The sequence below is a fragment of the Oryx dammah genome, unplaced genomic scaffold, assembly GCF_014754425.2.
Source record: "Oryx dammah isolate SB20612 unplaced genomic scaffold, SCBI_Odam_1.1 HiC_scaffold_10, whole genome shotgun sequence".
In the NCBI taxonomy this organism is placed as follows: Eukaryota; Metazoa; Chordata; class Mammalia; order Artiodactyla; family Bovidae; genus Oryx; species Oryx dammah.
Window position 1 is genome coordinate 34,567,726 of NW_024070194.1, and position 27,629 is coordinate 34,595,354.

At 38.0% G+C, this 27,629-nt stretch overlaps 1 long non-coding RNA gene across 1 annotated transcript; it reads left to right on the forward strand.

Annotated features, from left to right (window-relative positions):
• The first annotated feature begins 11,849 nt into the window (after positions 1 to 11,849).
• On the forward strand, positions 11,850 to 26,565 carry LOC120868918. The gene is made up of 3 exons (XR_005722344.1): positions 11,850 to 11,862; positions 15,050 to 15,057; positions 26,490 to 26,565. It is a non-coding gene; the product is annotated as an uncharacterized LOC120868918 (long non-coding RNA).
• Positions 26,566 to 27,629: the final 1,064 nt, after the last annotated feature.

A 27,629-nucleotide genomic window follows, 5' to 3' on the forward strand; every position in this document is an offset into this window, starting at 1 on the left:
TCATTTGTGAAGGGCAAAGATTAACAGGACTAATAGCCCCAGGGGTTTGGGGAAAGCCTGTCTGATTCAGGGAGCCAACTGGGAAAAGTTGAGTGCAGACAAATTGCTTGTTACAAAGGGAATACTTTGTGGAAGGGTATGGAAATAACTATGTTCTGGGAGCCTGTTTTACTTTCTGTGGTGTTTCACCAGCAAGAGCTACAGGAACAGTCTGAGTGGCAGAATAATATACCTGTGATAAAAGCAGTTGTCTCCTCTCCTCTAGACATTGAAACTCTACTTTCTGTTCAGAACTATATACAATGAAGTTTCAATTTATCAGGCATTAGTTATTAAGTCTTTGTCAAATTGTTTTTATGTTGTGCTTTCATCTAAATGAGAAGGAAAAAGAAAAAGCTTTCTCAGGAGGTTACATAGAACTTTCCTTCAGCTACAACTTGAGTCCTGGCATTTGATGACAATTTATTCTCTAAAAGGTGACATGGAGCCATTATTATGTCTTTCTTGAAGTTTTCTAAATTAATGCTTTGGAGAAATGCTTAAAAGCAAAGGTTAAAACAAGAAGGGCTTGCTGATTAATGTTTAATAGTAGTATCTACACTGACACAACCCTCTGGATAAAATAGAGGAAATTCTTTTTACAATTTTCTGTTGTTGTTGTATTTAAAATACTGAATGAACAGAAATTACATGGAGATAAAAGTAAACACCTCTTTATGAATCACAGCCTTGTGGTTAATGGGCTTGTGCAACTCAATGAAGCTATGAGCAATGCTGTGCTGGGCCACCTAAGACGGACAGGTCATAGTGAAGAGTTCTGACAAAACATGGTCCACTAGAGGAAGAAATGGCAAACCACTTCAGTATTCTTGCTGCAAGAAACCCAAGAACAGTCTGGACAGGGAGGCCTGGCATGCTGCAGTCCACAGGGTTGCAAAGAGTAGAACACAGCCTAGCAACTGAACAACAATAACAAAAGTAAACAACACATGAAATGAAAATATGGTAAGAGTCTTTAAAAACTGGGAAAGGAAATCCTTCTCAGACCAAATCTTTTCATTATATTACTTCAGATCAACTATTCTCATAGACAAGCATGGCTAGACTTCTTGGCAGTTAAAACAATACATTCCTCTGAACAAGACAGGAAGAAATGTCTGATCTCTGCTGACCCCACTCAGAAGTGACATTCAACCTCAAGAAGAGTTAGTTTCAAACTTTGGTGTAAGTTAGAATAGCTGGAAGAGCTTATTAGACTTACAGATGCCCAGTACTTCATTTTGATATTTTGAACAGCCTTCTGGGATGGGCCTTAGAAATTTCATTTCTGTGAAACATCCCAGGTAATTCGGATCCAAGAGCCTCACAAGTTGCACTTGAAATCTACTTAACTCTTTCCCACATTCCACTGGTGCCAAACTACTAAGTCTTAGTCCCAGTGTAATTGATTTTAACAGTTCTAAAATTAAGCTATAAGTTTGGAAAATGTGAGACACATAAGCCTTGTCCTATTGTTTCTAACACTAAGCTAATGAATGTTGCAGCACATAGATAGGAGTACCCTTATCTTGTCATCAGAAGCCCATTCACATAAATTTCCACATCCTGCCTGCTGTCTGGAGTCAGTGCAAACCTTACCCAGCTCCTCTTCAGTAATCCTCTGATCAAGAACAAGCTAGTAAATTATGTGCATAGGAACAGTGAAAATGTTTAAGAATTATCTAGCTGAGAATTTTTTTTTCAATGCACTTTGCAGAGGTTAGGAACAGCCCACAAATACCCACCTGCTCAACAGAAGAAGCAAATGGAAGAGAGCATCGTCATCTTATTTAAAACATTTCGTCTTCCCAGCAAACAAAGAGTTTCTGCAATTCACCTTTGCTTTGTATCAAAGAAAGTTCACTTCTGCAATGAGTGCTCTCAAGATAGGAATATGAAACTATGGCCTGGGGAAGAACCTCATGTCAATAGGAGACTGATCAAGGTATCCATTAAATGTACTGAACTGAACGCAGAGGTTCGCTGTTGTCTTTTCTCCAGCTCTCTTACTTGTCTTGTGCAAATTGTTCAACAGCCTTTCCCAGTAAAAGGACTTCAGAAACAGGAGCTGTTTTCAGGAGAGGAAGAGTGAAGGGTTGATATGCTGATCCACAGGGCACAAAAGCCCACTGACAGATGGGAATGAAAAAATGAAAGTGCGGCGAGGATTAAACACAGAAAGATTTTACAAGCAAGTAAAGGCAATAATGAGTCCCTCTGGAACGAGGCCACCACATAGTAACAGGAGCCATTTGATCTGTTAATGGGCACAATGGACAATGTGAGGGGTGAACAATAATGCCCAGAACACATTTGGGTAAATAGAAGAGACCGTGGTCATATGAACAGCCAAATGTGCACACTGCAGTTTGTCTGGGCCTCTGGACGTTGGATTTTGAAAGCCTAAGAGGGTTATGCCGATTTCAACAGACACTCTTATCCTTGGGATCTGGAAGGTGATTATAAAGTCATCTGTCAGGAGCAGCCTATCCCACAAACATTACTCAGCTGCTACTACTCCTGACAGTTGGGCCAACTTCTGGTTCAAAAATAGTCCATTTGTCCATTTTCTGTACTCCTGTATTGTGAAAGAGGCAGAATTAGAAGGTACTGCTAGAATACCAGTCAAGTCACTTTGGAATTGTGGCACTAATTTGCCAGGAGAAACAGATGTGGGGCCTAGGGGCCTGGAAAGGACAATGAGTTGTGTGAGAGAAAATGCCCACTTAGGAAACCGTCTTTACTTTTACTTTTACTTCCCTGAGCTGAGCTTCACATGCAAGTGATGCAGACACTTCTGAGATCTTTTAGAATCATCACCCCACACTCCGTCTGGTTTTGCCAGTCCTCACTTCCAGACAGAAATCTGTACGATGGCCCTGGGAGAAGCACAATAGTCATTGGCAGGTGCTCACAGAGCCTTCACGTGGCCTGTTATAAGCACACTGTGTACCTTTACTGACGACTTAACAGCTTCTGAATCACTCCCTATTAAGAAAACTCAAGCCTACACTTCCCCTTTTAGACTAAGAATCCAGCCCCAAAATGCACACAAGTAACCAAACAAAGACCAACAGCTGCCTTTCCAAGAGACAGCAACTCTACACTAAAACATCACGACAGTGCCATAGAAGCAGCAACTGTCAAGGGTCTTAAATCCTTAAAAGAACTGCTCCAAAGGTCTAGGTTTCCCCTCCTAATCTAGATATGGAGGAGTCTTTAAATCAGGCCTTCATTTCCAGAACATGTTCACTGTGGGTGCTTGAAGACTTATTGGATCATGATCAAGGCAGCAGGATGATGAATGAATGAGGTATGCATCCATGATGGGAGAATACTGCAGTGGTAAAAGGCCTCCTGCAAAAATTTGCCAGCACACTTACCATAGAAACCCAGGATAAATGCTCCTATTGGTAAGCTGAAAATAGCTGTATCTATATGTGTACATTTTATCTCATTCAGAGAATGGCACCAGCTTCATCTGACATAATTAAATGTAAAAATATCCCTCCCCTTTAAATATGTTTGATTTTATGTGTATATATATATTTCTATAAGGTGTGAACATTTATAAACATATGAAATACATTTTAATTATATCTAGTATAATGTATGTGTCTGTATATGCTAAGTCCTTTCAGTCGTGTCACTTTGTGACCCCATGGATTGTAGCCCACCAGGCTCCTCTGTCCATGGGATTCTCCAGGCAAGAATACCAGAGTGGGTTGCCAGGTCCTTCACCAGGAAATCTTCCCCACCCAGGGATTGAACCCATACCTCATTATGTCTCCAGCATTGCAGGTGAGTTCTTTACCACTAGCACCACCTGGGAAGCATATGAAATGGCTGTTTTTGTAGATTAAAAGTGTATTAGATGGATATCAGGAATTTCATATGATTAAATCCAATATGCACATGTGGTGGTCACTAAGCCTTTGTCATTTCTCCCCATGCTCACCTTCTAAACACTGATTGGATGCTGGGGTTGAGACACTGCAGACTGTATTTCTCTGTTGCCACCTTCAAAGTACTAAATTGGGCCAGTAACAGGCACTTGAGGGAGAGTAGCCTTTTCCTGTTCACTTGGTCCAGTGAACATCCCTGTAGACTTACTTCTTCCTGGGGACTGACTTTTGAGTCCAGCCTTCAGTGGTGTAATATAATGGTGTAATGTATTTACTTTTGCTGCACAATCAAAGAGCTAGTCTCTGTGCATCCCTTCAGATTCTGCTTTCCAGGGTCCCTTCTTCAAGCTTCTTTTAACTCCAGCTCCCTCTCCTTGTTCCTGCATCCTAAGAGGTATTATCTTATAATATCTGTTTCTTTGGCAAATTTTAGTCTTTTAAATCTATTGAACAAATTCCATGTTAAATTTTCTGTTAGAAATAACTAACATGGTTTATGCTTTCTTGATTGGATAGTGACTGATATAGTATGTATACATAATTAAAATGCCTATTTTTTTGTATATATGCTTATTTTATATATATGGAAAGAAACAGACTTAGAGAAATAGAAAAGCTTGAAATAGCAATGGTGCCACACACATTTTAATATATTCTGATAATACTAGGCTTTTAAAATTATATATTTCCTCAAGGCTAAGGTCCCCCCCATCAAGCTCACAGAAAATGCTTCTAAAATGTGTCAAAAAAACCATGTGCATCCTATATGCCAACACAGTTTAAGAATCATTATGCTGTCAACCTGTCAAGCCAGAAGGATTTCGATGATAAACAGTGAAAAATGATGAGTCTCTTTTTTTGTCTATGGGCCATTTGAAAACATAGATTTGATGATTGATTCATAATATTTCACCCATACTTTTAAAAATTCTGACCATTTTGATACAGACTGCTTCTAAGATGTCCCTCCTAATTAACAGGCCTGTTATGTTCAATATTATGCTCTCCTGGGTGTCTGCCCTTCCCTCAAGGTCACGTAGGGAAGGCAGGTAGATTTTGGCATGACTGTCCACAGCAGTTCTAACTGTTACAAGGGTTTCAAATTCTTACCATGCAGGGAGGCCTTTGGTGTGGTCAACCTTTCTGTTCCTAATCTTAGCACAAAGACCACTTGGGAAGAAAGAGTGTTTTTAAAAAGCACGTGGTTTCCATCCAGTAGTTACTGACCTCAGATCCATTTCAAAAAACACTTCATATTACACATATCACATTGGGTGGAAGGGCAGTTTTCTAATCAAGATGTTTTGTTATTTCCTCTTAAGTTCACAAGCTCACAATAAGCATGGTGTTTTATGTCACATTTGCATTGACACATACCCCTAATCCTGCCTCAGTAGCTAAGACTGTGCATCCTCTCAAATATGTAAGGACACACACTCTCACATAGCACATACACGATAGTCTCCCAATATGCACATGAATTTTAAAGTATTAAATAAGATTAAAGTTTTGATTAACTTACAAAAAATTCTTCCAATGCCACAGTCATCTTTTATAATGACAGACACCAGCAATGTACAAATATTTGGGCAGGCTGGGTAACCCTCAATCCTCCGCTCTGCAATGAACAAAGTGACCAAGCTGTCTGCATGCACATCTGGAATCAGAATCTGTGCCCTGAGGACCTTGCAGTGACATTCTTAGCAGATGCCTTCAGCCCACTCCACAATTATTTAAGTGCACCTCTCTGTCTGAGGGTGAATACAGGATGGGACCTGGGAGTTAAGAACTCAACTTCTTGAGTAAGTCAGAGGGTCCACAGTGGGAGTGAACCCTAATAACCCACTTGCCCTTTATTGACTTTCCTTTTATTCCCAAATAAATAATCCAATCCAAAGTCTTATCTGAGTCTACTTTTGGGAACTGAGATGGCCACTTAGCCTTTGTGTGATGTCCTTGGCCCAAGTACTGCAGTATCGCACATTAACTTCTGTCCTCTGCAGGCCAGGACAGCAAAATCCTCAAGGTCTCCTCCTCTTTCCTGAAAGGATTGTTTCTCAACTCCCTTGCAATCACCTCATCTTTTATGTGAAGGAGATTAGGCTCCCAGTGTTCTTTGACTTTAAGTTATAGGGACATAAGTACAATGTGGTGACTATAGTTGACAATACTACATTGAATATATGAAAGTTGATATGAGAGTAGATCTTAAAAATTCTCATCACAAAAAAAGAAAACTATAACAATGTAAATGTGAGCTGATGTTTGTTAATAACCTTACTGTGGTAACAGTTTTGCAATATACATGTATCTAACTATTGTGTTATACAGTTTAAACTTGTATAATATTACATGTAAATTGCATCTTAATAAAACTGAAGAAGTTAAAAAAAATTAAATAGGTAGCTCTGACAAAAAAGAAAAAATAGGTGAAGGCAACTCATGCAAGAACATTTGCTTCCCTACTGAACTGAGGATTAAGTATAAGAACTGCATCCCCTGTGCAAGGAAAATGCCCATGTGACAGATGGAAACTTGGCACAATCTTTCTCATAAGGTGAACAAAATACCTACAAAATACTATATGTGATGGATACACACCACTCAAGAAATTGAAAGTGTAAACCACACTTTGACCTACCTTCTTTATTTCCAAATTGTGGAATGAAATAATACAGCTGGAGCCCCTGCACTTTGTAATAAGGTTCATGAAACTACTACATAAGGAGTGGCAGTAGGTACTATAATCTCAGTCTGAAGTGAGCCAAGAAGGGCCTCTATCTCGTGCTGGTATTCAGACATATTTCCTAGAAGAGCTACCAACTCAGTGTCATTTTTTTGTCACCTCCAAATATATCAAAGAGTGTCAGGGTCCTCCTGTTTCCTTGGCAGGCGACAGTTAACATCTCTCCTCACAAGACTGATTTTAAACTCAATCTTCCGGGATCATTCTTATCTGTGTGGCCAAGCTGGTGCTGTGCTCTTAAGAAGGTGAATTTGACAATGTGCTGCCCAGTTGTGATAAATAAAACCCAGTCAGTGGGATATGCTTTGGGAGGGGGTACTCAACCCTGTGTGTACCTAAGAAAATATCAGTTGCCCAAATTTTACTCAGCGCTCAACATCAGAAAATCTCTGCTGTCAGGCTGGCCCTGTGATTTTGAGATTTTTAAAACTCTTTATGGAAAATTTCTTCACACATTGGAACTTCCATACACTGCAGAGAACCATGAAAAAGAGATCACTTACAGCAACTGTACAGCAACCTTGATTCTAATGGAAATCATTCACATGCCTTTTTTTTTTTAAACTTGAGATGTCTGGTATTCTTTATTTTTAATTTTTTTATATAAATTTATTTATTTTAATTGGAGGCTAATTACTTTACAATATTGTATTGGTTTTGCCTTTAGATAAATCTTTGTTTCTATCCCTTAGATTCATCTGTATAATGGATTTATTACCTCCCCACTATATGAGAAAGAAGAGGAAATCTTACACAACCTTGCTTTAAAAATAGAAAAATAAATGAAAAAGAAAGAGATCATTGTTGGACGTACAAGGATCTTGTGTTGCAGAAATGCCAGATAACTTAAATGAAATATTTAAGAGGCCCTTTTCAGAAGAACAAACATTAAAAAAAAAAAAAGATACAGAAGGAATAAAAAAAGAAACACAAGATAGAATACAGATAATCTGCATGTATTTTGTTTATAAGGAAAAAAAAGATTGCATAGGAAGTTTTAAATTTTTTCTATAATTAGAAAATAGTTGAAATTTTGAAAAACTCAATGAAATAGAATAATGGCTATAATGCTGTAGTACACTTATAAACACAAAAAATACTGCAAAAAAAATAACATCATACTACAAAACTGATACACTTTGACATTTTCTGGTGTTTCTATTAAGTTATCCTTGAGAATACTAGAATATTTATGGGAAAATATTAATAGAATCCAAAATATTTATTTTAAGCACATTTAGTTCTAATTGTGTTTTTATACTGATTTTTAATATTAATTAATTAAAGAGATGAACACTAGGATTTAGTTTACTGTAAACTGATGATTCTGCAAATTTCTCAGCTATGTCATGGAAATCATCTTAAAGTTGAGCCCCTTTTTGAGTACAGTAACTATTAGTTCTGGCTTCCCATATGGCTCAGTGGTAAAGAATTTGCCTGCCAACCAGAAGATGAAAGTTTGATCCCTGGGTCAGGAGATCCCCTACAGAAAGAAATGGCTACCTACTCTAGTATTCTTGCCTGGGAAATCCCATGGAGAGAGGAGCCTGGTGGGCTATAGTCCATGGGCTTGCAAAAAAGTCAGACAGGAGTTAGTGACTAAACAAAAACAGAAACTATTAGTCCTACAATAACTGTTAATATTTTTAGTCTCCTACTTGGATTTTACTTATTCTACAAACACCTGCCACTGTTTTACTTTTATTGGTGCTGGGGTCAGGAGCCCAGCCTTAGCCTTCTGTCCAACTCCTTCCCAGAACTGGAACTCCAAGCTTGAAACTCAGTCCTCACAGTGTGCTCCTCAGCACCTGACCCAGGTCTTTCTGGTCAGGGCAGACATTCCACAACCCCCTGCTGAGCTTCGTTGCTCTGCTCTCATTCTGATCCATGCCTTCCTTTGCCATTAGTTCCACCTGCTAACCTCCTATCAAGCCATCTTCAGGCCAGCTGCTGCTTTGACTTTGTCATCTTTCTGCATGTTTATTTGGAATATTAAGCCCAGTAATGTTCAGAAGAAGCTTCTACGTGTTGGCTTTGAAAATACAGTGGGCACTAAAATAACCAGATTACTACAACGGGCATTAGCAACACCTTTGTAGAGCCACTAACCTCTATGTTCCTCATCCAGACAGCAAGATAGGAACCAAAGCTCTATTCCAGGGTCTTCAAATATTCAGTGACAAAATATTTTGCCATGAGTCAGAGACCAAAGCTCTATTCCAGGGTCTTCAAATATTCAGTGACAAAATATTTTGCCATGAGTCAGATTCCTGGATAGGAATATGTAAATCTATGAGTATGTGAATGTCTCCTGATATGTATTCTCTTATTTGGGAAAAAAAAAAAGAGTTGAGGAAAATTACACTAGCCAATTAATTGGTAACTCATGAAATTTAAAGCTGAGAAATAGCAAAAAAAAAAAAAAAAAACAGACAAAAATCATCTTCTCCCTTCAAGGCTTTCCTACTCAGACCTTAAATGACTTTGCTTCAGTAAGTCCTAAAGCCAAAACTCACATGTTCAAGCTCTACTCCAGCATTTTAATATTCATAAAGCTCCAGAGGCACCAGGTTTCCCTTTCTGGCCTACCTGGATACTTAAATGTTAGGAATCAGCCCTAGATCACAATGTGTGACAATCTTATGGTCCACCTAAAATAATTCAGTGGGCTATTAATAAGTAAGTAAAGAACAAAAAACTTTTTGTGGTCAAATATCTTGGGGGAACTCAGGTCAAACACTATTGAACCAATTTATTTATTTCAAACTTTTGATACATTTTCAGATTACAACATAACTCTCCATGGAGAGAATAAAATGAAACTTTATTTTTGAGAGTCTGCTCACAAGATGAGTGACACATATTTTATGAAACTTTTTCTGAGTCAATAGTTTGTCTATTCATCTTTGGACCCCTCTGTTAGCACAGCTGTAGCCCTGGATAGAAACTGTATAAATTAAAATGGAATGACATGGAGTAGAGTGGAATGTTATCAAACTGAATGAAGAGGAGTGGAATACCTGAGAACACCGGTACTTCCCAGAAGAATACAACAAAATCCCAGCTGTAATGTAGTTTCAAAAATATGCAAAATCATGTTTGTTTCCTGTCCTTTTTATCAAAGAAGATTATAAGCTCCCTGGCTGAGCAGATAAATGTTTGGCAAACATATGGGATAATATAACAGACACTCAACAAAAACAATACTGTGTGCTAGACACACAGCAGGTGGATATTGCTAGAATCAGGAAGCCTTCAGAGATCTTCCATAGAAAATAGAAACTTAGCCTTGCTTTGTTCCCAGTTTCTCCAGGTTTCCCGTTTCCCCTGAGAGTTGAAACCCAATGCCAATCCCGTCTGAAGCCTGATTGTATCTTCCAATCCAGTCAATACTGTCTCTTCAGAACTCCTGCTACTATCCCATTTGGTAATCTTTACCCTTAGATTCCTATTCTTTTGTTCTCACTGGGGCTAAAAATTTCTCCTTCACCAGTTGTGTCTAGTTTCATCCAGTCCTCTAACTTGTTCAGGACTAGATACAGTTATCCATTCTAGCCAAGGCCTGGATACTTAAATTTGGGAATTAGTCTCTTGAGGGGCTTCTTTTATGGCTCATCTGGTAAAGAATCTGCCTGCAATGCAGGAGACCTATATTCAGTCCCTGGGTTGGGAAGATCCCCTGGAGAAGGGAAAGCCTACCCACTCCAGTATTCTGGCCTGGAGAATTTCATGGACTGTATAGTCCATGGAGTCACAAAGAGTTGGACACGACTGAGCGACTTTCACAGTCTCTTGAGGCTGCTGTTCAGTGTGGACCCAAGACTTATGCAACCATTCCACTCTATTAAATGAACTTTTGCTGGTTATTCTAGGAGGCCAGAAGAAGAGGCAAATCTCCTTAATCCAAGATAGTTTTTCACTAAGGTAAGTCTCCCTGAGATGGCCTTGCAACTTCTCAGGATAATAGGTCTGAGCCAGTTTGTTTCCATGCCATGGAAATAGAAATACTTACTAGAATGCAAGAATCAAGGTTGTTTGGCAAGAATCCATGACTGGAACTAGCTGCAATCTCCAAGTTCAAAAGATCTTTTTCAGCTGTTCCTTCTTGCCTGTTAAAAAAATAGTACCTACTCAGAATACCATCTGAAATGACATTGCCCTCAGACTCAAAAAGTGTAAGAACACTTATATTGAGATTTTGTTTAATTTTTTTAAATATAAATTTATTTATTTTAATTGGAGGTTAATTACTTTGCAATATTGTATTGGTTTTGCCATACATCAACATAAATCCGCCACAGTTATACACGTGTTTCCCATCCTGAAACTCCCTCCCTCTTCCCTCCCCATACCATCCCTCTGGGTCGTGTCAGTGCACCAGCCCCAAGCATCCAGTATCCTGCATCAAACCTGGACTGGCGATTCGTTTCATATATGATATTATACATGTTTCAATGCCATTCTCCCAAATCATCCCACCCTCTCCCTATTCCACAGAGTCCAAAAAACTGTTCTATACATCTGTGTCTCTTTTGCTGTCTCACATACAGGGTTATCATTATCATCTTTCTAAATTCCATATATATGCATTAGTATACTGTATTGGTGTTTTTCTTTCTGGCTTACTTCACTCTGTATAATAGGCTCCAGTTTCATCCACTTCATTAGAACTAATTCAAATGTATTCTTTTGAATGGCTGAGTAATATTCCATTGTGGGTTCCTAATTGCAATCAGTTCTGGTCACTGGGCTTTTTTCCTTTCTAATCTAATCCTTCTAATCTTATTTCACGATTTAATAAGTAGAATTTTCTAAAGCATCCATATCTGAGTCCCTGAATTGATCGGTGTCTCTTGTATTTTACCAACTCCCAGGGTTTCTTGGAAACATAGATCTACCCACTCACTCCATCCCATCCTATGGAAAGTAGACCTACCACATTTCCTTATTCCAGGTTCTGTCTATTGTCTGAGACTTTAGGCTTCAGACTTCTCTTGCCAGATGCCTTGGTTTTCACATTATCAATTTTCTTGAACCTAGTAGATACTGGTAGACCCTCCCTAGACAGTCTCTTGAGGCCGCTGTTCAGCCTGGACCCAAGACTTAGCCTATTACACTTTTAAGTCCTAGTTTTCCCATATGTGACTCAACTTTGTGCATATGTGTAAGAAAGTACGTATGTTTTGAAAAGGAATTCTAGAAAATCCCACTTATATTCTATATGAGGATAACTTCTAAAGTGGTCAATTCTTCAAAACCAGAGACAGACCTGCCAACTAGCCAACAGATTCCTGCTCCAGAGAACTTGGTTTCACAATGAGAATGCTTTACAGGGGAATGATTAATGTTCACATGGCACGAGCACTCTGTTGAAATATAAATTTCCAAGGTGAAATGTATCTCTTGGCTGCTTCAAAGTCTCCATGTCTCTAATTGTGCTCCCACCTTGGAAGCTGCTGGGGTGCTTGGACCAGGAGAGAATTCCTGATGTGTGATGCTTCCATGGGAAGTACTATTTCAATAGCAGAAGGCTAACACATCTGATGGGCAGGCTGCCCACTGGGCCATCTTGTCTGCCAACACTCCCACATTTATTAAGGTTCTTTTGTGAGATAAAGAGGTTGGACACCTGGATCCTTGCAAAAACAAAACAAAATTAAAGCTGTAATTACCTGTCTGCCCTGTGCAAAGCAATCTATCCTGCTATCCTTTTGGTTTTACTGGTGACAGGCAGATGTCACCCAGAACAATTTGGAAACCTGAGCAAAGAGAATTCAGATAAAATTGAAAAGAAAAACTTAGTCCAAAAGTACAACCTACCTGCCAGATAGTGAATATAGGAGCTAATAGGGAACTAGAAACAACTAAAGAGAAGACTTATTATATTGACCCTGCAAAGACCCGCCCTCCTGTACTCCTTCTTCTAGCTGAGAATGACTGAGTCCTAAGGTGCAGGCTAGTCCTGCTGGACATTTGGAGGCTTTCATGGGAATTTAAGCTCCATAAATTTCTGGAATTAAATTCCAGGTAAAAATTTCTGCTTCAGGTTTAACAACTGATCTTCTGTTTTGTTCCTCAATCAAGCTACCATTTTGGGCCCCTGTCATGGGGCCCATGATTGATTTTCCTGTCTTCTCATGATGTAGAAACCTGAAACCAATTTGTGGAAAACTGTCTTAAAGAAGCACCACTACATCTCCTTGATGTAAACAGATACTCATATGATGACCTTCTCCTTGTCAATCAATCTCTGTTCTGCTTACTTGATACATCCTGTATCTCTATAGACTTCACTAAATTTAACCATAGAACAATCAATTATTGTCTATTATCTGGATACTCTTTCAGACCTGGCTGATGATCCCTTGTCACTACATATGACTTTGCTTACAAGGCTGTCTTCTCCATTCTTTTTAATATCCTTGAAGGAAGGGACAAAATTTTACTCTCCATTGAATTTCTACAGTGTTTTAAAGTTTTTGTTCATATTTTTGCTTGTTTTCTAAATATTGTTGTTGTTCAGTTGCTAAGTTGTTGCCAACTCTTTGAGATCTCATGAACTGCAGCATGCCAGGCTTCTCTGTCCTCCACTATCTCTCACAGTTTGTTCAAATTCATGTCCATTGAATTAGTGATGCCATCTTAAAGATCTTAAAGACCACTTGCAGTCCAAGGGTCTCTTGAGAGTATTCTTCCAAAACCACAATTCAAAAGTACCAATTCTTAAGTGCTCTGCCTTCTTTATGGTCCAGCTCTCACATCCATACATGACTACTGGAAAACATAGCTTTGACTATATGGACTTTTGTTGGTAAGGTGGTCTCTGCTTTTTAATACGCTCTCTAGGTTTATCATAGCTTTTCTTCCAAGGAGCAAGCATCTTTTAATTTCATGACTACAGTCACCATCTGCAGTGATATTGGAGCCCAATAAAATAAAGTCTGTTTCCACTTTTTTCCCATCTATTTGCCATTAAGTTATGAGACTGGATGCTATGATCTCTGTTTTCTGAATGTTGACTTTTAAGCCAAACTTTTCACTCTCCTTTTTCATTTTCATTAAGAGGATCTTTAGTTCCTCTTCACTTTCTGCCATTAAAGTGTGCCATCTGCATATCTGAGGTTGTTAATATTTCTCCTAGCAATCTTGATTTCAGCTTGTTGTTCATCCAGCCCAGCACTATGCATGATTTACTCTGCATAGAAGTTAAGTAAACAGGGTGTCAATATACAGTCTTGATGTACTCCTTTCCCAATTTTGAACCAGTCTGTCATTTCATGTCCAGTTTTAACTATTGCTTCTAGTCTGGCATACAGGCCTCTCAGGAGACAGGTAAGATGGTCTGGTATTCCCACATTCTTTAAGAGTTTTCCACAGTTTGTTGTGATCCACACAAAGGCTTTAGCATAGTCAAAGAAGCAGAAGTAGTTGTTTTTTTCTGGAATTCCCTTGCTTTTTCTGAGATCCAGTGGATGTTGGCAAGTTGATCTCTGCTTCCTCTGCGTTTTCTAAAACCAGCTTGTAAGTCTGAAAACTCTCAGTTCACACACTGCTGAAGGCTAGCTTGAAGGATTTTGTGCATAATCTTGCTAGCATGTGAAATGTGTACAATTGTATGGTAGTTAGAACATTCTTTGGCATTGCCTTTCTTTAGAATTGGAATAAAAATTGATGCTTTTCAGTTCTGTGGCCACTTCTGTTTTCCAAATTTGCTGGCATATTGAGTGCAGCACTTTAACAGTATCATCTTTTAGGATTTGAAATAGCTCAATGGAATTCTATCACCTCCACTAGCTTTGTTCATAATAATGCTTCCTAAGGCCCACTTGACTTCACACTCCAGGATGTCTGGCTCTAGGTGAGTAAACATACCATCAAGGTTATCCAGGTCACTAAGACATTTTTTTGTACAGTTCTTCTGTATATTCTTGCCATCTCTAAACATAGTATATGCTTCATAAGAGTTTGCTGAATAAATGAAGAAATGAAAATATGAATCAAAACTTCTCATATTTATTAAAAAGAAATACCCAGACATGATTTTTTATATGATCAAAAATTATAAAATGTGTAATAGATGCAGTACTATAGATACCTGTCCAACAGAGTAGGGGATCATCAACATTGCCTCAAAAAAGTAAAGAAATGCTGGTCATCCACAGAGGGCTGGACTCTTAGCAAATTTTTAAAGGATCCAAGTGAGTTCAAGCATACTTCATAAAGAAAGAGATTGAGTGTTAACCTGGAGAAAGATTTAAGTCCAAGAAATGTAAAATTTAATAATCGGATTGGTCTGATAAGTGTTGCATTGTAATACTTGGCTGCATCTCACATATGATATTGATCATCTGTAGCAGAGAAAGTAAAGTTGCTAGTAGTCCCAGGCACTGTTGTAAGTGACTTACTTAGGGTAACTCATTTTACTGTTATGAATTTCCATATGAAGTTTGTATTATTCTAAAACAAATTTACAGCCTAGGAAGTTGAGGCATAACAATGGCAACAAAAAAAGTGGGGTGAAATATTAGAGAGTAGAAAATTCATGATCTAAAACCTGACCTTAAAAATGATATAATTCGGCGGTTGTAAGATGGCGGAGTAATAGGATGGGGAGACCACTTTCTTCCTCACAAATTCATGAAAAGAACATTTCAATGCTGAGTAAATTCCACAAAACAACTTCTGAATGCCGGCAGAGGACATCAGGCACCCAGAAAAGCAGCCCATTGTCTTTGAAAGGAGGTAGGAAAAAATATAAAAGAAAAAAAAAGAGACAAAAGAGGTAGGGATGGAGCTCCATCCTGGGAAGAGAGTCTTAAAAAGAGAGAAGTTTCCCAACACCAGGAAACACTCTCACTGCCAAGTCTGTGGCAAGCCTTGGAAGCACAGAGGGCAACATAACAGGGAGGAAAAATAAATAATTAATTAAAACCCATAGATTATGAGCCCAATGGTAACTCCCTCAGTGGAGAAGCAGCACAAACGCCTGCACCCACCACTAGCAAGCGGGGGCTGGGCAGGGAGGCGTGAACTGCATTGCTTAGAGTAAGGATCTGGCCTGAATGCCTGGAGGGCAATCTGAGCAAACCAACTTGGGCTAGCAAACCAGACTATGGGATAGCTACCACAAGAAAAGCCCTAAGACACCACCAGGCCAGCACACAGAACAAAGGGCTGAACAAAACTAGCCAGATGCAGACCATCCCCCTCTGGTGACAGGCAGCCAGAGCTGGAAGGGGGCAATTGCAGCCCCAGAGAGACATTATCTACCAAACTTCAAGCAGGCTTCTTTGCTAACTAAGACTTCTTGGTGTTCTGGACAATCAAGATCCACCTGAGAAGGTGTGCCGGTTGTACACCCAGAAAACCAAGCTGCAGGGACGGGGGAGGCAATAAGTCACAGCGACTGCACTTACCAAACACCTCATCACCTGAGCTGCTCAGACCTGGGAAGGGCACAAAACGCAGGCCCAACCGAGTCTGCGCCTCTGAGGACTACCTGAGTGCCTGAACCTGAGTGGCTTAGACCTGGAGGTGCATGCAGCCCAGGGTCAGCCTTGGATGGTTCCCAGCGGAGCAACCTAGGGCCTGAGCAGTGTGGGCAGGAAGGGCACATGCGCCGTGAGCGGGGGCAGGCGCAGTGTGGCTGAGGCACTGCGAGCACACGCCAGTGTTATTTGTTTGCAGCTTCCCTCCCTCCCCACAGCAAAACTGAACAAATGAGCCTAAAAAAAAAGTGTCCACCACCACCCCCTTTGTGTCAGGGGGGAAATCAGACACTAAAGAGACCAGCAAGCAGAAGAAGCTAAAACAGAGGGCACTGCCTTGGAAGTGACAGGTGCAATAGATTAAAACCCTGTTGTTAGTACCAACTACATAAGAAGGGGCCTATAGATCTTGAGAAATATAAGCCGGACCAAGGAACTATCTGAAAATGAACTGACTCCACAATACCCACAACAACACCAGAGAAACACTTAGATATATTTTTACTATTTTTATGATCATTCTTTTTTTTTATTTTTTTAATTTTAAGTCCTCTATTACTCCTTTAATTTTCACTTTTATAACCTACTATTACTTTGCAAAAAAAAAAAAGATCCTATTTTTTAAAGCAAACTTCATATATATATATATTTTATAATTTTGTGACTTTTTTTTTCTTTTTTTCTTTTTTTTCTTCTTTTCTTTAATATTGTATTTTTTAAATTCCAAACTCTAAATTTTTAATCTTTGCTGTTTGGCATTTGTTATCAATTTTGTACCATTAAGAACCCAATCTTCAGTACCCATTTTTAATTGGGAGTGAGATTACTGCCTTGACTTCTCTCCCCCCCTTCGGACTCTCCTTTTTCTCCAAAAGGTTGCATCTGTCTCCTCCCTATACCCTATCTTCTCTACCCAACTCTGTGAATCTTGGTTTGTTCCAGACGGTGGAGAACACTTAGGGAACTGATTACTGGCTGGATCTCTCTCCTCCTTTTGATTCCCCCCTTTTATCCTCCTGGCCACCTCTGTCTCCTTCTTCCCTCTTCTCTTCTCTGTATAATTCCATGAACATCTCTGAGCGGTCCAGTTGTGGATTGCACATACGAAAGTGATTATTGGTTAGCTTCCTCTCTCCTCCATTGATTCCACCTCATCTCATTCAGGTCACCTCTAAATCCCTCCTCCTTCTTCTCTTCTCCATGTAACTCTGTGAAACTCTCTGGGTGTCCCTTACTGTGGAGAAACTTATCTTCTTTAACCTAGATGTTTTATCATCTGTACTGTAGAAAAGGAGAAGTCTTGAGACTACTGTAAAAATAGGACTGAAAACCAGGAGCAGGAGGCTTAAGTCCAAATCATGAGAACACCAGAGAACTCCTGACTCCAGGGAACATTAATTGACAGGAGCTCATCAAACGCCTCCATATCTGCACTGAAACCAAGCACCACCCAAGGGCCAACAGGTTCCAGAGCAAGACATACCATGCAAATTCTCCAGCAACACAGGAACACAGCCCTGAGCTCCAATATACAGGCTGCCCAAAGTTACTCCAAAACCACTGACATCTCATAACTCATTACTGGACACTTCATTGCACTCCAGAGAGAAGAAATCCAGCTCCACCCGTGAGAACACCAACACAAGCTTCCCTAAATAAGAAACCTTGACAAGCCACCTGTACAATGCCACCCACAGCGAGGAAACTCCACAATAAAGAGAACTTCACAAACTGCCAGAATACAGAAAGGACTCCCCAAACTCAGCAATATAACCAAGATGAAGAGACAGAGGAATACCCAGCAGGTAAAGGAACAGGATAAATGCTCACCAAACCAAACAAAAGAGGAAGAGATAGGGAATCTACCTGATAAAGAATTCTGAATAATTACAGTAAAAATGATCCAAAATCTTGAAATCAAAATGAAATCACAGATAAATAGCCTTGAGACAAGGATTGAGAAGATGCAAGAAAGCTTTAACAAGGACCTAGAATAAAATAAAAAAGAGTCAATATATAATGAATAGTGCAATAAATGAGATAAAAAACACTCTGGAGGCAACAAATAATAGAATAACAGAGGTAGAAGATAGGATTACTTAAGTAGAAGATAGAATGGTAGAAATAAATGAATCAGAGAGGAAAAAAGAAAAATGAATTAAAAGAAATGAGGACAATCTCAGAGACCACAAGGACAATATTAAATGCCCCAACATTCGAATCATAGGAGTCCCAGAAGAAGACGACAAAAAGAAAGACCATGAGAAAATATTTGAGGAGATAGTAGTTGAAAACTTCCTTAAAATGGGGAAGGGAATAATCACCCAAGTCCAAGAACCCCAGAGAGTCCCAAACAGGATAAACCCAAGGTGAAACACCCCAAGACACATATTAATCAAATTAACAAAGATCAAACACAAAGAACAAATATTAAAAGTAGCAAGGGAAAAACAACAAATAATACCCAAGGGGATTCCCATAAGGATAACAGCTGATCTTTCAATTGAAACTCTTCAAGCCAAGAGGGAATGGCAAGACATACTTAAAGTGATGAAAGAAAATAACCTACAGCCCAGATTACTGTAGATCCAGCAAGGATCTCATTCAAATATGAAGGAGAAATCAAAAGCTTTACAGACAAGCAAAAGCTGAGAGAATTCAGCACCACAAACCAGCTCTCCAACAAATGCTAAAGGATATTCTCTAGACGGGAAACACAAAAAAGATGTATAAACTCGAACCCAAAACATTAAAGTAAATGGTAATGTGATTATACTTGTCAATAATTACCTTAAGCGTAAATGGGTTGAATGCCCCGACCAAAAGACAAAGACTGGCTGAATGGATACAAAAACAAGACTCCTATATATGTTGTCTACAAGAGACCCACCTCAAAACAAGGGACACATACAGACTGAAAGTGAAGGGCTGGAAAAAGATTTTCCAGACAAATAGAGACCAAAAGAAAGCAGAAATAGCAATAGTCATGTCAGAAAATAGATTTTAAAACAAAGACTGTGAAAAGAGACAAAGAAGGACACTACATAATGATCAAAGGATCAATCCAAGAAGAAAATATAACAATTATAAATATATATGCACCCAACATAGGAGCACCACAATATGTAAGACAAATGCTAACAAGTATGAAAGGACAAACTAACAATAACACAATAATAGTGGGATACTTTAATACACCATTCACACCTATGGATAGATCAACTAAACAGAAAATTAACAAGGAAACACAAAGTTTAAATGATACAATAGACCAGTTAGACCTAACTGATATCTATAGGACATTTCACCCCAAAACAATGAATTTCACCTTTTTCTCAAGCGCACATGGAACCTTCTCCAGGATTGATCACATCCTGGGCTGTAAATCTAGCCTTGGTGAATTAAAAAAAAAAAAAAAAAGAAAGAAAGAAATCATTCCAAACATCTTTTCTGACCACAGTGCAGTAAGATTAGATCTCAGTTACAGAAGAAAAATTATTTAAAATTCCAACATATGGAGGCTGAACAACACGCTGCTGAACAACCAACAAATCACAGAAGAAATCAAAAAAGAAATCAAAATATGCATAGAAACGAAATGAAAATGAAAACACAACAATCCAAAACCTGTGGGACACTGTAAAAGCAGTGCTAAGGGGAAAGTTCATAGCAATACAGGTATACCTCAAGAAACAAGAAAACAGTCAAATAAATAACCTAACCCTACACCTAAAGCAACTAGGAAAGAAAGACATGAAGAATCCCAGGGTTAGTAGAAGGAAAGAAGTCTTAAAAATTAGGGCAGAAATAATGCAAAAGAAACAAAAGAGACCATAACAAAAACCAACAAAGCCAAAAGCTGGTTCTTTGAAGGGATAAATAACATTGACAAACCATTAGCCAGACTCATCAAGAAACAAAGGGGGAAACATCAAATCAATAAAATTAGAAATGAAAATGGAGAGGTCACAACAGACAACACAGAAATACAAAGGATCATAAGAGACTACTACCAGCAATTATATGCCAATAACATGGACAACGTGGAAGAAATGGACAAATTCTTAGAAAAGTACAACTTTCAAAAATTGGACCAGGAATAAATAGAAAATCTTAACAGACCCATCACAAGCACAGAAATTGAAACTGTAATAAAAAATCTTCTAGAAAACAAAAGCCTAGGTCCAGACGGCTTCACAGCTGAATTCTACCAAAAATTAAGAGAAGAGCTTACACCTATCCTACTCAAACTCTTCCAGAAAATTGCAGAGGAAGGGAAACTTCCAAACTCTTTCTATGAGGCCACCATCACCCTAATACCAAAACCTGACAAAGATGACACAAAAAAAGAAAACTACAGGCCAATATCACTGATGAACATACATGCAAAAATCCTTAACAAAATTCTAGCAATCAGAATCCAACAACACATTAAAAAGATCATACACCATGACCAAGTGGGCTTTCTCCCAGGGATGCAAGGATTCTTCAATATCCACAAATCAATCAATGTAATTCACCACATTAACAAATTGAAAAATAAAAGCTATATGATTATCTCAATAGATGCAGAGAAAGCCTTTGACAAAATTCAACATCCATTTATGATAAAAACTCTCCAGAAAGCAGAAATAGAAGGAACATACCTCAACATAATAAAAGCTATATATGACAAACCCACAGCAAACATTATCCTCAATGGTGAAAAATTGAAAGCATTTCCCCTAAAGTCAGGAACAAGACAAGGGTGCCCACTTTCACCACTACTATTCAACATAGTTCTGGAAGTTTTGGCCACAGCAATCAGAGCAGAAAAAGAAATAAAAGGAATCCAAATTGGAAAAGAAGAATATAACTCTCACTGTCTGCAGATGACATGATCCTCTACATAGAAAACTCTAAAGACTCCTCCAGAAAATTACTAGAGTTAATCAATGAATATAGTAAAGTTGTAGGATATAAAATCAACACACAGAAATCCCTTGCATTCCTATACACTAATAATGAGAAAATAAGGAAACAATTCCATTCACCATTGCAGTAAAGAATAAAATACTTAAGAATATATATACCTAAAGAAAATAAAGACCTATATATAGAAAACTATAAAACACTGGTGAAAGAAATGAAAGAGGACACTAATAGAAATCAAAGAGGACACGGAGATATATACCGTGTTCATGGATCAGAAGAATCAATATAGTGAAAATGAGTATACTACCCAAAGCAATCTATAGATTCAATGCAATCCCTATCAAGCTACCAGCAGTATTTTTCATAGAGCTAGAACAAATAATTTCACAATTTGTATGGAAATACAAAAAGCCTCGAATAGCCAAAGCAATCTTGAGATAGAAGAATGGAACTGGAGGAATCAACCTGCCTGACTTCAGGCTTTATTACAAAGCCACAGTCATCAAGACAGTATGGTTCTGGCACAAAGACAGAAATACAGATCAACGGAACAAAATAGAAAGCCCAGAGATAAATCCACTCACCTATGGACACCTTGTCTTTGACAAATGAGGCAAGAATATACAGTGGAGAAAACACAATCTCTTTAACAAGTGGTGCTGGGAAAACTGGTCAACCACTTGTAAAAGAATGAAACTAGAACACTTTCTAACACCATACACAAAAATAAACTCAAAATGGATTAAAGATCTAACCTTAAGACCAGAAACTGTAAAACTCCTAGAGAAGAACATAGGCAAAACACTCTCCAACATAAATCACAGCAGGATCCCCTATGACCCACCTCCCAGAATATTGGAAATAAAAGCAAAAAGAAACAAATGAGACCTAATTAAAGTTAAAAGCTTCCGCACAGCAAAGGAAACTCCAAGCAAGGTGAAAAGACAGCCTTCAGAATGGGAGAAAATAATAGCAAATGAAGCAACTGACAAACAACTAATCTCAAAAATATACAAGCAACACCTGCAGCTTAATTCCAGAAAAATAAACTACCCAATCAAAAATTGGGCCAAAGAACTAAATAGACATTTCTCCAAAGAAGACATACAGATGGCTAACAAACACATGAAAAGATGCTCAACATCACTCATTATCAGAGAAATGCAAATCAAAACCACAATGAGGTACCATTTCACACCAGTCAGAATAGCTCCAATCCAAAAGTCTACAAGCAATAAATGCTGGAGAGGGTGTGGAGAAAAGGAAACCCTCTTACACTGTTGGTGGGAATGCAAACTAGTACAGCTACTATGGAGAACACTGTGGAGATTCCCTAAAAACCTGGAAATAGAACTGCTTATGACCCAGCAATCCCACTGCTGGGCATACACACTGAGGAAACCAGAATTGAAAGAGACACATGTACCCCAATGTTCATCGCAGCACTGTTTATAATAGCCAGGACATGGAAGCAACCTAGATGTCCATCAGCAGATGAATGGATAAGAAAGCTGTGGTACATATACACAATGGAGTATTACTCCGCCATTGAAAAGAATACATTTGAATCAGTTCTAATGAGGTGGATGAAACTGGAGCTGATTATACAGAGTGAAGTAAGCCAGAAAGAAGAACACCAATAAAGTATACTAATGCATATATATAGAATTTAGAAAGATGGTAATGATAACCTTGTATGCGAGACAGCAAAAGAGACACAGATGTATAAAACAGGATTTTGGACTCTGTGGGAGAGGGAAAGGGTGGATGATTTGGGAGAATGGCACTGAAACATGTATAATATCATATATGAAATGAATCGCCAGTCCATGTTTGATGCATGATATTGGATGCTTAGGGCTGGTGCACGGGATGACCAAGAGGGATGGTATGGGAGGGAGGAGGGAGGGGGGTTCAGATTAGGGAATGCATGTATACCTGTGGTGGATTCATGTTGATGTATGGCAAAACCAATACAATATTGTAAAGTAATTAACCTCCAATTAAAATAATTTTTTAAAAAAAGAATATACAATGGAGAAAAGACAATCTCTTTAACAAGTGGTGCTGGGAAAACTGGTCAACCACTTGTAAAAGAATGAAACTAGAACACTTTCTAACACCATATACAAAAATAAACTCAAAATGGATTAAAGATCTAACCTTAAGACCAGAAACTATAAACCTCTAGAGGAGAACATAGGCAAAACACTCTATGACATAAATCACAGCAGGCTCCCCTATGACCCAACTCCCAGAATATTAGAAATAAAAGCAAAAATAAACAAATGGGATCTAATTAAAATCAAAAGATTCTGCACAACAAAGGAAACTATACGCAAGGTGAAAAGACAGTCTTCAGAATGGGAGAAAATAATAGCAAATGAAGCAACTGACAAACAACTAATCTCAAAAATATACAAGCAACTCCTGCAGCTCAATTCCAGAAAAATAAACGACCCAATCAAAAAATGGGCCAAAGAACTAAATAGACATTTCTCCAAAGAAGACATACAGATGGTTAACAAACACATGAAAAGATGCTCAACATCACTCATTATCAGAGAAATGCAAATCAAAACCACAGTGAGGTACCATTTCACACCAGTAAGAATGGCTGTGATTCAAAAGTCTGCAAGCAGTAAATGCTGAAGAGGGTGTGGAGAAAAGGGAACCCTCTTAAACTGTTGGTGGGAATGCAAACTAGTACAGCTACTATGGAGAACACTGTGGAGATTCCTTAAAAAAAATTGCAAACAGAACTGCCTTATGACCCAGCAATCCCACTGCTGGGCATACACACTGAGGAAACGAGAATTGAAAGAGACACATGTACCCCGATGTTCATTGCAGCACTGTTTATAATAGCCAGGACATGGAAGCAACCTAGATGTCCATCAGCAGATGAATGGATAAGAAAGCCATGGTACATATACACAATGGAGTATTACTCAGCCATTAAAAAGAATACATTTGAATCAGTTCTAATGAGGTGGATGAAACTGGAGCCTATTATACAGAGTGAAGTAAGCCAGAAAGAAAAAACACCAATAGAGTATACTAACGCATATATATGGAATTGAGAAAGATGGTAATGGTAACCCTGTACATGAGACAGCAAAAGAGACACAGATGTATAGAACAGTCTTTTGGACTCTGTGGGAGAAGGAGAGGGTGGGATGATTTGGGAGAATGGCATTGAAACATGTATAATATCACATATGAAACAAATCGCCACTCCAGGTTCAATGAATTATATTGGATGCTTGGGGCTGGTTTACTAGGACGACCCAGAGGGATGGTATGGGGAGCGAGGAGGGAGAGGGGTTCAGGATTGGGAATGCGTGTATACCTGTGGCAGATTCATGTTGATGTACGGCAAAACCAATACAATATTGTAAATTAATTAACCTCCAATTAAAATAAATATATTTATATTTTTAAAATAAATAAATAAAAATGATATAATTCACTAAAATCTATAGGGGGAAGGGGAGTGGAATTATGGAAAGTACAAATATGATATTTTTCAAAAACATTTTTTCAGTAAGCATGAGTAGAATTTCTTTTTTTACATACTATTTTTATTTTTTAATATAAATTTATTTATTTTCATTGGAGGTTAATTACTTTACAATATTGTATTGAGGAAGGAGGAGGGAAGGGGGTTCAGGACGGGCAGAATTTCTAATTGAAAAATTAGATTAAAAATGTTTTTAAAAATCCCTGATTACTTTCATATTTATTTCTTCATTTATTTTAGGCATGACTGTTATTAAAACATTTTTCTGAGATTCAGTAACATCCAAATTTCACCTTAATTTCTTATAATAAACACTTTTAGTTAAAAAAAAATTACATTAACTCTTCTCTCTGTGTTTGTCTCTCTGTCTTTGTCTATTTCTCTCCTTTCCTCTCCAACTGTCCTCCTAAAATCAAATTAATATTTTTACTGTCTAATGATGACAACTCTATGGATCTCAGATGTATTTATAAGACAAAGCAGGAAAACTGAGACCACTTCCTTCCATCATTTACAGAATATCTTGAGAACAACCTGAAAGCTAGCAGAAAAGATTTTCTACAGCTGAAGACATAAAGAATATGTATGAGAGAGGTGGAATGCTGTAGAAAACAGAGATTATGCTCTTAAAGGGCATGAACAAAATCTCACACACTCAGACCCAAAGCAAAGGCAATAATTGGAAAGGAGCCTGTCAGATGCACTCTCTGGTCTTGTAGGGCTTCCTGGAGAGGCGGAAACAAATGGGACTCTCCCTGGAGACCCAAATCCTAACAGCAGCCTTTTTTAAAAGCTCATTGCACCACAGGGACCTTGGGGCTGATAAGTGCCACTTTGGAGTCCTCCCTCTAACCTATTAGTTCTGTGGGCTTACCAGCCAACCAGTGAGCTGGCATGGGCTTGTATTTTCACATACCCCAACCTTATGACCACCACCTTGGGACCTCTGGCAGCAGTTCTAGGAAGGAAGTTACAAATACAAATCTACTTCAGGAGACAAGAAGAAAAATCTCAAATAACCAATCTAACCTTACACCTAAATGTATTAGTAAAAGAAAAACAGACAAAAGTCAAAGTTAGTAAAAGAAAAGAAAGCATAAAGATCAGGACAGAGATAAGTGAAATAGAAATTCTTAAAAAATAGAAAAAAATTAATGAAATTAAGAACTGATACTTTAAAGGAAAAACAAAATTGATAAACATTTAGCCAGGCTCGTCAAGAAAAAAAGAGAGAGTGCCTACGTAATTAAAATTGGAAATGGGAGAGAAGTTAATTTGATATCACAGAAATACAAAGGATCATAAGTGATTATATGAACAATTATATACCAATGAAATGGACAACTCAGGAGAAATGGATAAATTGCTAGAAATGTACAATCTCCCAAAGTTGAATCAAGAAGAAATAGAAAATATGAACAGACTAACTTACCAGTAATGAAACTGAATCAACTTAAAAAAAAAAATAACCTCCCAACAACAACAACAAAACAGTACTAGGTGGCCTCAGAGGAAAAATTCTACCAAGCATATATACATATAAGGATTAACACCTATTTTTTTTCAAACTATTTCAAAATATGAAGAGGAGGAATGTTTCCACACTCATTCTATGAGGCCAGCATCAACCTAGTATGAAAGCCAAATATTCCACACAAAACCACAAAAAATTATTGGCTAATATCTCTAATAAACACATACACAAAAATGCTCAAAAAATATTAGCAAACTGAAATCAACAATACATTAAACTTATTATTCACCATAATCAAGTGGGATTACCCCAATTTGCAAGGATAGTTCAAGATCCACAAATCAAACAATACAATACAGTATTGAAGAACAAATTGAAGAACATTGTTAACAAATTGAAGAACAAAAATGACATGATCATTTCAATGGATGCAGAATAAGCGTTTGGCAAAATTCAACATCCATTTATGATACAAATTCACAACAAAGTGGGTACAGAGGGAAAATGTCTCAACATAATAAAAGCCACATATGACAAACCTACAACCAATATTCATCTAAGATCAGACAAGACAAGGATGCCTTTTCTCACCACTTCTGTTTAACATAATATTGGAAGTCCTCACCACAGCAATCAAATGAGGAAAAGAAATCAAACGAATCCACATTGAAAAGGAAGAAATAAAGTTGTCACTGTTTACTGATGATGTGATACTATATATAGAAAATCCTAAAGATACTACCAAAACACTATTAGAACAAATAAAGGGAATCAGTAAAGTTGCAAGATACAAAATTAATATACATAAATCTGTTGCATTTCAATGAATGAAAAATGAGTCATAAGAAATAGAAGTTAAAAAACAATCCCATTTACAATTTTATCAAAAATGAATAAAATACCTAAATCTAACAACGGAGCTAAAAGATGTATATTAGGAAAAGTACAAAATATTGATTAAAGAAATTGAAGACAAAGCAAAGTGATAAAAAAGATATACCCTGTTCACGAATTAGAAGAATTGTTGTTGTTCAGTTGCTCAGTTGTGTCACTCTTTGCAAGCATACCAGGCTTCCCTGTCCTTCACTATCTCCCAGAGTTTTCTAAAATGACCATACTCTCCAAAGCAATCTAAAGATTTAAAGCACTCTTTATCAAAATACCAATGGTACTTTTTACTGAACTAGAACAAATAATTCCAAAGTTTGTATGGAAGCACAAAAGACCCAGAATAGCCAAAAGAATCTTAGGAAGAAGAACAAACCTGGAGGTATCACACTCCCAAATTTCAAACCATACTACAAAGCTATAGTCATCAAAACAATATGGTACTATCACCAAAATGGACACATAGATCAATGGGGCCACACAGAGAGCCCAGAAACGAACCCACAGTTATATGGGTAACTGTTGTTGCTGTTTAGTCTATAAGTTGTGTCCAACTCTTTGTGAACCCATAGACTGCAGTATTCCAGGCTTCCCTGTCCGTCATTATCTCCCAGAGCTTGCTCAAACTCATATCTATTGGGTCAGTGATGCT